The sequence below is a fragment of the Aphelocoma coerulescens genome, chromosome 1 (genome assembly GCF_041296385.1).
Source record: "Aphelocoma coerulescens isolate FSJ_1873_10779 chromosome 1, UR_Acoe_1.0, whole genome shotgun sequence".
Classification (NCBI taxonomy): Eukaryota; Metazoa; Chordata; class Aves; order Passeriformes; family Corvidae; genus Aphelocoma; species Aphelocoma coerulescens.
In genome coordinates, this window is record NC_091013.1 from 2,122,683 (window position 1) to 2,134,145 (window position 11,463).

At 45.8% G+C, this 11,463-nt stretch overlaps 1 long non-coding RNA gene across 1 annotated transcript; it reads right to left on the reverse strand.

Annotated features, from left to right (window-relative positions):
* Window positions 1-303: 303 nt before the first annotated feature.
* Window positions 304-3,649, reverse strand: LOC138117632 (uncharacterized). Its single transcript, XR_011154748.1, has 4 exons — window positions 3,456-3,649; window positions 1,507-1,628; window positions 1,056-1,132; window positions 304-830 (listed from the first exon to the last, which is right to left on the reverse strand). It is a non-coding gene; the product is annotated as an uncharacterized lncRNA (long non-coding RNA).
* Between the last annotated feature and the right edge of the window lie 7,814 nt (window positions 3,650-11,463).

The following is an 11,463-nucleotide window of genomic DNA, read 5'->3' on the forward strand; positions in this document are numbered from 1 at the left end:
AATTGCAGAAAAACTTCCAGTACTGAACTTTTCCCGTGCTCTGGAAAATTCTCCCTGCATGATTCAGCAGAGGCTAAAGCCTCTTTTTCTAAAGAAATTCTCATAATTAAGGATTTTCCACCATGTTCAGTTTCAAGAAAAGGAGGATATCATCCAAGAGGGTTGGGAAATAAAGGCAATGAAAATGCAAGTTTGTCCAAATTCCCTAAAGTTTTTGAGGTTTTTTTTCCCATTTATTTCCTTAGCAATCTTATTCCAATCTCTTGCAGAATGTGGTGTCTAGTACCCAACTGAATCTATTTCCTTCCTATTCCTAGAGACAGATTTATTCCCAAAGGGAAGAGGAGGAAGAAAGGAATAATTTTTCGAACACTTCCAAATTTTCTAGAAGCATTTAATGAACATCTGAAGGAAAATGAGGCCTTTCCTGGGGTTATTTAATACCAGTTTCAAGCCAAGCCCTTCCAGTGGTCATAAATAACAGTTTGTGCTCACAGGAAGCGAAATTATGTTTTGATGAAAGCTCATTAAAGAAAAAAAACCCACTTTTTTTATGCTTTACCACAAATGCAAGGCTTTGCTGGCAGAGCAGGCTTCAGGAAGAGGGCAAACTCCATGGAAAAGGAAGGATTCCTTTCACACTGGCTGCCAGGCTTGCATTAGTATTTCTCAAGTGCTTCCTGATTTTGTAGATCCCAAAAGAGCCGTTGGGTGTTTCACATTCCAAGTGTTGTGAAGTTCCCCAGCAGATCCTGGCTGGATCTGTCCATGGAAGCACGACCCACCTGCTCCAGCACATTCCCTACGTGAATTTTATTCATTTAACACCACTTAAAAAAAAAAAAAAAAAAACAAAAACAAACAAACCTTCAATCCAGGAGGAAAAATCCTGCAAAAATCTGCACTATTCCCCTGTGTACACATAATTCCAAGTGCTGGAATATTTTCTCTTGGATAAGAGGAAACAGTAAATTAACCTTTTTTTAAATTTATTTAATTGCTATGAAAACTTCCTATCAACTCATTTATCCATCCCAGATGAATCAAAAACCTACCAAAAAATCTGTTGGTGGTACAGCCCTACCACGTTTTTGGTTCCTGTGTCCTCAGCCTTGTCCTGGGAATCTTCTCTCTGTGGGACACAGGAGCATCCTGAGCTTTCCAGGGTCCTGGGAATAGAGAAAATCCCATGCCCTGTCACCTCTCAGCCCTCAGTTCCAGGTTCTATTTCCCAGCAGGATGTTGAATTCCTGTACTTTTTATCCCCTCTGCTCCAGCTGAACATTCCGAGCGCCCTCAGCATTCCTGGTGGGGTTTCTCCTCCAGGACCTGGACAGAGCCAAGGCAGGGCCGGGTTTGGGTTTCCTGAACTTTTTACCAAATCTCCTTTCTAGCTGAGCATCCCCAAACATAAACTCACTGCCTGGAAGTGATGGACACGCCTTTCTTAGGGATTTTAGTAGGATCTGGACCCGGTGTGGAGCTTTAACTCCATCCTTAACTCACTCTTGGTGCCTTCCCAGCCAGAATTATCCGCTCCCGACTCTGCCTTGCTCTGGAAAGGAGAGGGAAGCGTTTCCGAGGATCTTGGCTCTCCATGTTAAGAACAGAATGACACCAAAAGGCCGCTGGAAGAAATGCAGGCAGGGAATGGGAGCTAAAATCCTTTGGGAAGGCAGAACGCAGCCAGGGAACTGCTCCCGAGGCTCTGCTGCCTCAGCGAGCGCATCCCTCACCGCAGCTCCCAGTGCGGGGATGGGCATCTCCCGAAAATCTGAGCCCAGGAGCTGCGGGAACTCGTGCCTTCTCATCAAGGAATCAATCTGATTACACAGAAGCGTCTCATTGTTTAAAACACCCCTGTGCTCACCCATCTCACAACTTCATACCTTACTTACACACTTTGCTTACACATTCTGCCCACTTACACATTTCACTTGCTTATCTCATACTATTTATAATAAACACATCACTCTACTTCTGCATTTCCTTACTTAAGCTTTTTACAACTTCTACATAACAGAACTTACACATTTTACCTACTTACACATGATACACTACTTACACACTACTTACACCTACACTTTACCTACTTACACCTACACTTTACCTACATTTTAGCTACTTACACCTACATTTTAGCTACTTACACCTACACTTTACCTACATTTTAGCTACTTACACCTACACTTTACCTACATTTTAGCTACTTACACCTACACTTTACCTACATTTTAGCTACTTACACCTACACTTTACCTACATTTTAGCTACTTACACCTACACTTTACCTACATTTTAGCTACTTACACCTACACTTTACCTACATTTTAGCTACTTACACCTACATTTTACCTACATTTTAGCTACTTACACCTACATTTTACCTACTTACACCTACACTTTACCTACATTTTACCTACTTACACCTACACTTTACCTACATTTTAGCTACTTACACCTACACTTTACCTACTTACACCTACACTTTACCTACATTTTAGCTACTTACACCTACATTTTACCTACTTACACCTACACTTTACCTACATTTTAGCTACTTACACCTACATTTTACCTACTTACACCTACACTTTACCTACATTTTAGCTACTTACACCTACATTTTACCTACTTACACCTACACTTTACCTACATTTTAGCTACTTACACCTACATTTTAGCTACTTACACCTACACTTTACCTACATTTTAGCTACTTACACCTACATTTTAGCTACTTACACCTACACTTTACCTACATTTTAGCTACTTACACCTACATTTTAGCTACTTACACCTACACTTTACCTACATTTTAGCTACTTACACCTACATTTTAGCTACTTACACCTACACTTTACCTACATTTTAGCTACTTACACCTACATTTTAGCTACTTACACCTACACTTTACCTACATTTTAGCTACTTACACCTACATTTTAGCTACTTACACCTACACTTTACCTACATTTTAGCTACTTACACCTACATTTTAGCTACTTACACCTACACTTTACCTACATTTTAGCTACTTACACCTACACTTTACCTACTTACACCTACACTTTACCTACATTTTACCCACTTACACCTACATTTTACCCACTTACACCCACATTTTACCCACTTACACCCACATTTTACCCACTTACACCCACATTTTACCCACTTACCCACTTTACTTACACATTTTACTACTTTTACACACCACTCTGCTTATACATTTCACAACTTATCCATAACACAGTACATATCCACTTTGCAACTGCTGTGCATGAGGTCTCACATTGCTTGATTCGTTTCTCTATCTCACCCATGAGCTCTGCAGGCACTTTTCTGATAATATGATTGGTTTTAACCCAGTGCAGCACAGTCCTTTTTTTATCTATTCCTTGCTGTCTCAGGATTTAGTTTTTCAGCTTCTTCTTTCCCAATCTAGCAGAGTTTACCTCTCAGTCCTTGATGAATTCCTGAGGGCTCTAACAGGTGGGGCTCCTGATCCAGGCAAGCAGAGTCAAGATGATGGCAGCAACAAAACCCATCCAGTGATCAGCAGCCAGGTTAGTCCAGGAAATCCAAACAACACACCAGCAAAGGCCAGGGAGCAGAGATAAACCTGTCCCACCTCTCCTCAAACCTTCAGACTGGAGCTTAAAACCCCTCCTGGGGCTGATGTGCTGCAGCTGAAGGAGGAAAGGCCAGGTGAAGCCAGTGAGGGTAATTCCAGCCTGGTCCCACTCTGGTAAAAATCACTAAAAATGGTTTGGCTGGGGCACACTCTCAAGGTTCAAATACTTTACAACAAGGTACCCTGAGTTCCAGAGAATTCCTAATTTTAACATTTCCAGCTGGATAAAGCTGAAATAACAGAATCAAAGCAGAATTCAGTGAAGTGAAAATGGGGCTGAGAGCAGTGAAGAGGAGCAGAGACAGAAAATATCGTGAAAGGAATGAACTCCTTCAGAAAACTGGAATCAACAAGGTTGGAAGAGACCTTCAAGATCCTCCAGTCCCAACATCATCACCCCAAAGAACTCCTCAAATCCCTTTTTTTAATGTTCTGTTAAAAAAAGTCCCTGCATTTATAGGGAAAAGATCTAAAAATCCACATGGTTGTAGAAGCTGAGCATGGAATGAGTTTGCAGGCTCCACAAATGAAAGCAAATAGTCTGAAAAAAAATATTAAATGATCCAATTCCTCCAAACGTGCTCATTGAAGGACACTGGTCCAGTTAGAAATGGAGAGGAGAGGAGAGGAGAGGAGAGGAGAGGAGAGGAGAGGGAGAGGAGAGGGAGAGGAGAGGAGAGGAGAGGAGAGGAGAGGAGAGGAGAGGAGAGGAGAGGAGAGGAGAGGAGAGGAGAGGAGAGGAGAGGAGAGGAGAGGAGAGGAGAGGAGAGGAGAGGAGAGGAGAGGAGAGGAGAGGAGAGGAGAGGAGAGGAGAGGAGAGGAGAGGAGAGGAGAGGAGAGGAGAGGAGAGGAGAGGAGAGGAGAGGAGAGGAGAGGAGAGGAGAGGAGAGGAGAGGAGAGGAGAGGAGAGGAGAGGAGAGGAGAGGAGAGGAGAGGAGAGGAGAGGAGAGGAGAGGAGAGGAGAGGAGAGGAGAGGAGAGGAGAGGAGAGGAGAGGAGAGGAGAGGAGAGGAGAGGAGAGGAGAGGAGAGGAGAGGAGAGGAGAGGAGAGGAGAGGAGAGGAGAGGAGAGGAGAGGAGAGGAGAGGAGAGGAGAGGAGAGGAGAGGAGAGGAGAGGAGAGGAGAGGAGAGGAGAGGAGAGGAGAGGAGAGGAGAGGAGAGGAGAGGAGAGGAGAGGAGAGGAGAGGAGAGGAGAGGAGAGGAGAGGAGAGGAGAGGAGAGGAGAGGAGAGGAGAGGAGAGGAGAGGAGAGGAGGATGCAACTGTGCTGTGCATCCTCCACCTCAGCCAGGGCACTCATTGCTCTGGGCAGGGAAGAATTTTTGCCCAGAACATTCCCAGAGCACTTGGGCAGAGCAAATCCTGTTTGGCTGTAGCTAAAAACTTGTTTTCCTTGCCGTGGTGTTGGTGTTTAGAGTATTCCCAGTCCATAAGCACAGCTCAGGTGGTGCAGGTTGATTTTCTACAAAAAAGAGCAAACATGGAGTGGGGAAGGGGGGAAAAGGGAGGGGGATTAACACCAGTTTAAAACTGTCATACCCAGGCAGCTTGAAATGCAAAAAGGAGCCAAGGTTAAGGTCTTTGCTTGATTCACTGTCACTTGAGAGCTACAGGAAATTAAACCACAGCAGCTCAGGTCAAAAAGCATTAATAAAAGCAAGGAAATTCAGGACAGAAAAAAATGTTATGATGATTAAATGTCATTTTTGGTGTTTTGGGGACTCTCAGGTGAGGGTGTCCCGTTGTGCACCACGCTGGAAGTGTGGCAGGAACTGTGGATTTTGGTGTTGTCACTGAGTTTTTCCAGCTTGGCTGGTCCCAAATCCTAATGGAATATTACTCACACACAGCCTTAATCCCACCAATGCAGTGTATGGACATTCCAGCATCTGTTAGGAATTGTGGCAGCTCTGGAGGGCACAGCTGATCGTGTTTGAAGTCGAGACCCTCTGGTTTGGGCAAGGAGCTGTGGTGGAGAAGGAAACACCAAGTTTCTGGAACAAAGGAGGGAATTGTTTTCCTTGTGGAATTTCCTTTTGTGTTGGACAAAGGAATGGTGTCACTCACCAGAGAGCTTTGGGAATTAGCTAACTGGTCTGAAATGGTCTGAAACTGGGATGTTCCTCTTAGAAATGCCTAGATAGGAAATCTGGAATGGTTTCATCCATGCTTTTTCACCCAGCAAGATGGGCACCCTTTTCTTTGCAGTTCTATGGGAAGCCCCGGAATTTTTTGGTCTCTGGGCTTGCTCAGTCCCTGGGGTTTGGATGTGGAAAAGTGCCTGGGGATCATCCTTCATTCCAACCCTCTTGCCCCTTTCCCAGCACTTAAAAGAAAGCTGAAAGTCTCTCTCATCACAAAGGCACCCCCTTAATGGAAATCTTTGACATGGATGGAGCAGTGAAAACACTCAAACTGCTGGAAATGGCTGGGAGAAAGGGGAAAAAAGGGGAAAACTCAGCAAGAACAAGCCCAAAATGAACTATCTGACAGAGAATCATAAGCTTGGCTCAATTATAAAAAGCTGCTTGAGCCCCCGTGTGCGTTCCCCACGCACAACAATAAATCAAGATCACTTACTTGAGGTGCTTTGTTATAAAGCAGCCCTGCTTCTTTCTGGGATTAATGACTGAAAATCCTGCTAAAGATTAACTGGCTGGCTTTAATTTCATTAAGGGGGAGAAAAAGGCAGCATCTCCCACATTTTTCAGCTTTGGACAACCCCCACCCCGCACTTGGTGGTTGGGGTAAAGGTTGAGGAGGCAAAATCTTCCAAAATAGTTTTGTTTCAGGGAATTTGATTCCCCAAAGTGTTGGAATTCTCTTCCTCTTTCTGCAGTAATTCCCACATTAATACAGAACCCACTGGCTTCCTGAGGGTTTTGGGAATCAGCTGTGCAGAGCAGCATCGATGGGAACAGTCTGAACTAATGGGAATCATTCCCCCATTTCCCTCACAAAGACCAAATGCCCAACAAATCCTTCATTGCTTTGGGTTTGGAATTTTGAGCTCATCCTCCTGGGCATCCACTTTATTTGGGATTTTAATCATCTGCCGTGGATTGCTCACGTATTTTCCAGGATTTGAAGGATTCAGCCACACAAACTTCCTAAGAAAATCTTGGGACAGAGTGGGCATCTCTTGACATCCCCCCTGGAGCACAGCAAGAGCTGGATAACCCAGTTCAAAGTGCAAAACCAAAGGAATGTTCCATATTTAAACATCTAATTCCCTCACAAAGCATTCCCTGTTTTCTCCAGGTAGGTGAGAAAGGATTGTGCACTCAGCTCTCCTGAAATAATTAAAAGGTCATCAATTTGCTGTCACTGTAGTGATATGCTTTAATTACAGTCCACAAATCTATTGAACGAGCCATCAAAGGCAGATTATATTGCTGAGATGTGTTATTATTTTAACAACAAACCGATGTCTGTTCAGAGGAATGCATGGAAATATGATCTGGGCACAGCTGAGATGAATCCAAATCTTCTCTACTGCAGCATTTTCTGGATTTGCCAAGCAGAGAACTGAGCTCAAAAAGGAAGAACAAAAGAAATTTAGACAAGCAACAGATCTTGCACCTCAAGACTCAACATTATTTGGGGTTCAAATTTGGGTTCAGGCTGAAATAGGGGAAATTTAGGTTCAAATTTAGGAAGAAATTCTTCTCTGGGAGGGTGGGCAGGCCCTGGCACAGGGTGCCCAGAGCAGCTGGGGCTGCCCCTGGATCCCTGGCAGTGCCCAAGGCCAGGCTGGACATTGGGGCTTGGAGCACCATAATTCAGAAGGACAACCCATATCCCTAAATTTTAAAGTTGCATTTCCATACTTGATCCCAGTGATCTCCACCTGATTTGCTTTCCAGCATACTCAGAGGATCTGCACTTGGAATCTTAGCAGGAAGCTCAAATATGAAATTAATTCTATTTTATCCTATCAAAAGTGAAAGAATTCTCCCTCCTGTCAAACGAAATGGCACGGAAAGGTTCCTTCAAGTGGAATTAGGATAGGGAGGAAGGATGAGTTAAACAAAAAGAAGAATGGAACACAAGAGATTCAGAAGATGATGTCAAGGATTTATTGGAAGTGCCTGTTGGAAGGGGAATTTTCCCTTTGCTCCTCACCAGGACAATGAGGACGGAGAAACAACAGCAAGAGAGGGAATCTTCCAGACCTGGAACTCTGTCCCTCAGCTTGGCTGCAGCTCTGGGACTCAAGTCTGCCTCATGAATTTTGCAGGATTCAAAGGCACAATAAAAAGGCAGTTTCAGAAGAAAGGAATGAGTCAAGTCCATAAAAGCCTGGGGAATTTTGGTGCCTTCTCAGGAGGAATTTCCAGCATCCTGCAGGAAACCTCCCACCAAAATCATCCATGGTAAGATGGAAGACATCTAAAATCTCTGATTCTGACAACAAAAGATTGGTGTCATCCTGTCCAAGGCTGCTGAAAGTGTCACTGACCTCTGTGTCACATGTCTGGAGTCACTGAGGTGTGCTGGGGTCTCCTGCAGGGCCACGGAGCAGGAGGGAGGAGCAGAAGGAGCTCTGTAACTCACCAAAATCCAGACAAAAGGAGTCCAAAGGCACCATCTCCTGCCACTGACAGAGGCTCCAGGACACTTCCAGGAGTTCATGTTCTCATTATCCTTGGGGAGCTGCCAGGAGAGGAGCTCTCCTACATTATTATTACAAGGAGGGGACACTCCATGGACCCAGCTCCAGAATTCCTGAGGGATCTGAGAGTGGAAACTGCAGCCAAGGCACAGACCAGCAGCTTATCACAGAATCCTGGAATATCCAGAGCTGGAAGGGACCCACAAGGATCACCCAGTCCCACCCCTGGCCCTGCCCAGACCCCCCAGCAATCCCACCCTGGGCATCCCTGGCAGCGCTGTCCAAACGCTCCTGGAGCTCTGGCAGCCTCGGGGCCGTGCCCATTCCCTGGGGAGCCTGGGCAGTGCCCAGCAGCCTCTGGGGGAAGAACCTTTCCCTGAGATCCAACCTTGATTTCACTGCACTTCACTCCTCTTTGTCATCCTCCAGTATCTTGAAAGGATCTCGCTACCACCCCTTGATTAAAAGGTTTGATTAAAAACCTTTGATGGGAAGGCTGAGAGAGTTGGGATAATCCAGCCTGGAGGAGACAAACCCCAGGGAGAGCTCAAAGCCCCTTCCAGTACCTAAAGGGGCTCCAGGAGAGCTGGAGAGGGACTGGGGACAAGGCATGGAGGGCCAGGAGCCAGGGAATGGCTTCCCAGTGCCAGAGGGCAGGGCTGGATGGGAGATTGGGCAGGAATTGTTCCCTGGCAGGGTGGGCAGGCCCTGGCACAGGGTGCCCAGAGCAGCTGGGGCTGCCCCTGGATCCCTGGCAGTGCCCAAGGCCAGGCTGGACATTGGGGCTTGGAGCAGCCTGGCACAGTGGGAGGTGTCCCTGCCATGGCAGGGGTGGCACTGGGTGGGCTTTAAGGTCCTCTTCAAGGTCTTTAAGTCCTCTGTGGGCAACCTGTGCCAGTGCACCAGAACATTTGGGAATTATTTGGGCAATATATTCTCCATGCAAGCCCAGAAAGTTGTTCCTCTTCCTGTTCTGCCATTGCTCTGCGTTAGCTGACTAACAGCAAGGGAACAACCTCATGGTACTTCATCTTCCTTCCCTTTAAATAAAAACCCTACAAATCCTGAGAATTAGAAACTTTCCCTCTCTCCCCTTGTTACTGTGTGCTCAGAGCTCGGTGTAGGCAAGTGGTGTTTTTTCTTCTGAGTTACTCTCAGTAATTACCACAAACTTTTCCCAATAACAAGGCTGAATTCCCAGTGGAATTTGCTTGGAGAAGCACTCCAGCAAAACCCTGGACGCTTTGGGAAAAGTTTTTACCTCAGACCAAGAGCAGGCAGCCACCTGAGGAACCAGATCAGCTGCACAGGAGAAGTGTCAGCCCCGAGCACACAAATCCTGGCTCCCACCACCTCCTCCTGGCTGGAAGAGCTGGATTGGGAGCCCTTTCCCTCCATTAAATCTGCTACCAGCCCTATGGAAAACACCCCCAGCCTGTGGTCAGCGGCCGCACGCAGACTTTGTCATTTTGCTTACTGACCACACGCTGCCATTGATCAATCCCAAATTGGATTATTGTTAGCTTTAAAAGCGCCTCAACAGCAGAAAGTGGCGGGGGAGGCTGGCAAAGCAGAGATGGATCGCGGAATAAACAGGCCCAGTGACAGGATTTCAGCCGGAATTGATCACTGTCAGCGAGTTAGTGGTCAGCTGTCTGACCTTTGGGGCCCAAAGCAAACATCAGAATAATGTTTAGACAAACACATTTGATTTTGGAGGTAATGGGTATGTCAACTAAATGACAAACCTTAGAAAGGTCAAAGGGAGAGCCATTTTTCAGGCTTTTTTCAGGCATTAATCGTTCGTTTGGGGAGCGGCGTCTTTTGGAGCTGGACGGAGGGAGAAGTTCACTTTGTGTGTGTTTGTGTGTCCTCACAGGCACCAAAATTTCAGCCACAGAGAGCATTCCCATCAAGCCCAGGCTGTCCTTAAACCCTCTCAATCCCAGCTGCCTAAACCCTCCCTAAAAGCAGTGGAGTCAGGATTTGGGGCTCTGCAGGAATTTTAGCAGAGCTTTAACCCCACCACAGTTCCCTGTAGCAAGTGTGGGGAAAGGCAGCTGCTCTGAGCACCTGGATGAAATCCAGCCTCTCCATCAGCACTGGGAGATGCCTGTGGCACATCATGGCCTGGCACCGCTCATCCCAGAATCCCAGAGTCAAGGGTTCAAGGGTGGACAGAGCCCTTCAGGATCATCCAGTCCCACCATCACCACCCCAAGTGCCACATCCAGACTCCTCCTGAACACTTCCAGTGACTCCACCACCTCCCTGGGCGACTCATTCCAATTCCTGACCACTCTTGAGGGATTACATTTCTTTCCTAATGAATCTGAACCTTGCCTGGTGCAATTTAAGGCCATAAATGGGGTTTTCCTCTCACCCCTTGTGCCACATCCTCCAGGCTGAGAGGCTCCTGCAGCACATCTGTACAGGCAGGAGTGCAAAGGAAAAATGCTTGGATCCGTTTTGGAGAGGGTAATAACTAAGAAATCCTAAAGGGACTGGCATGTCCTTGTGATTTCACAAGCTGCAGTAGGGACAATGCAGGGAAAACCCCAGGAATGCTGGTGAAAAATTAAGGAAAATGGGCAAACATTGATAACACAAAAACCAAAAAAGCTTTTGGGTGGACTCTCACTGGCTCTGGCTCTTGGGCTGCTCTTTATCCGGTCTTGAGAATTCTTTTTTGTTAGATTCTTTTCCTCAAAAGGGGTGAAAGCAGCCCATGATGTTCTTGCAGAAAACACCAGAGGGGTTTTTTTCTTTGAGAATCTCTTGGGACACAAATAATTTGTTCTTATTATTAAATAATTTCTTCATGCCAACCTCTTGTCCCCAAAAGCATCTGAACAGCAAGGCCATGTTAAGGAAGGAAGACTCTGGAATTGGAAGTAGGAAGCAGCTTCTGCTGGTGTGTAGAAGGAGCAAGGGAACACTTGGAAAATCCTAACAATATCCAATTTAACTGTTTATCCCCAGGCAGATAATTTATGCCTGGAAATGAGGAATATTTTACACTTCATGTTCTCTAGGTCTTGATTTTTAGGTCTCTGTCCTCACTGCTGGAGCTTGGACAAAGCTTCCTTGTAGGATTGATCAAAAGTCAGGAATTTTGTTTGGCAAAAAGACTTTCATCCAAAACAGAAATATCCAAGACAGGAAAATTCTTTCCTCAGAGAAATTTTAAATGCATTATTTTTAAAGTTCTCCCAG